The sequence below is a fragment of the Microtus ochrogaster genome, chromosome 6 (assembly GCF_000317375.1).
Source record: "Microtus ochrogaster isolate Prairie Vole_2 chromosome 6, MicOch1.0, whole genome shotgun sequence".
Classification (NCBI taxonomy): Eukaryota; Metazoa; Chordata; class Mammalia; order Rodentia; family Cricetidae; genus Microtus; species Microtus ochrogaster.
In genome coordinates this window covers 82,452,628-82,454,212 of record NC_022013.1, presented here as the reverse complement: position 1 = coordinate 82,454,212, position 1,585 = coordinate 82,452,628, and positions in this window count along the sequence as shown.

Here is a 1,585-nt window from a genome sequence, read left to right as displayed (position 1 = left end):
AATAAATAAATCTTTTTTTTTTTTTTAAAAAGATAAGTAGCAGACGAAGCCAGGGTCTATCCACTCTCAGGAATCAGAATGTTCTAGCCCTGGCTGTGGCAAACTTGCTGTCTTTGTGTGTAGGTATTTGTAAACCTGCCTTTTTGTTTCTGCTCCTGATCCTGGCCTCATTACCCTTAAAACAGCATAATGCCTGACTTGTAAGAAGTATGCAACTCATAGTTACTGAATTCTTGGATCTCAAAAGTAGTGTATGAATGATGATAATAACTTGCAATGGTAATAAGTCTTAAGGAAACAGGCATTACATCTATTGCTTTAGACATTTTTTTTTTCATTTTGTTTTTCGAGACAGGGTTTCTCTGTAGCTTTTGGAGCCTTCCTGGAATGAGCTCTTATAATCCAGGTATTATTATAATTTGCTGAGAAATTGTTTTTGTCTCTCAAATTTAATTCTGGGGTTATCTCAGGATCTGGCCCTCAAATGTATGGCCTAATAAGAGCTGTCAAGGGCCTTTCGCCGGAAGGATCCAGGGAGCAATAACTTGATTCCCTGGGGCCTTGTAACTATGCTTCTAAAGTAGTTGGGAAGCCCTGATCTAAAGCCTTTTGAAGGATATATTTTAGACATGGAAGAGGGGGGTTGGAAATGTAGGTGACCAGGCATGGAACCTGTTGATCTGCTTGGTTGTGCCCATGAGAGATGCCAGAGTGGTATTTTTGGTGGACCTTGTGGTGTGTAATGGCCATTTGAGTTAGAAGCCAGGTGGCTTCTAGAAGGGACCAAAATCCCAGGAGCGTGTTTATCCAAGGTATTACAGGCACCAAGGAGGCCCTTTTCTCTCCAACTGGCTGCGTGGCTGTGGGTCACAAAGAAATCACGGGCTGCCTCTGGGTAGATATGTCTCATTCTTGCCTCCAGCCAGAGGGTTCTGCTCTTGGGACGGATGTGGAACTCCTCAGAATGATGCAGATTCTCTGCCTTCCGCGAAGTTCGCTACTGCGCATTGAAAATCTGCCTTGTTTCCATCAAACTGCTACTGTTTATGATCAAGGACCTCAAGGAGGTGGGGGAAGTTCTTGGATCTGGGTTAGTACCGCAGGAAGGTTGACTGTTCCTCACGGGAATGTTAGAGACAGTCCTTGGGGTTGTGATAAAATGACTAACGAAAGCTGCCTCAGAAGGAAAAGCTTATCTGGGCTCAGCGTGGGGCACAGAGGTGTGAGGCTGCTGGCCACACTACTTCAGGTCAGGAAGCGGAGAGATAAATATGGGTGATCAGCTCGCTTTCTCCTTCACTGACAGTCTAGGACCCCAGCCCATGGAATGGAGCCACTCACATTTCAGACGGATCTTCCCCCCTTGATTACCTTATCTAGAAACTCTCTCACAAACAGTGGTTTGTATACTTGGTGACCACCACTGGCAGCAACGTTTTATAGTAAGCTCAGAAGCTTGGTTTTGTTGATTCTGCCATGGAGAGATAAGCACCTGTGCATCACGAGGACTCCAAAGTTTGGATTAAACACACAATACTACACTATGCCCTTTCACTTACATGTATATGTAAAAGAGGGTTTAGCC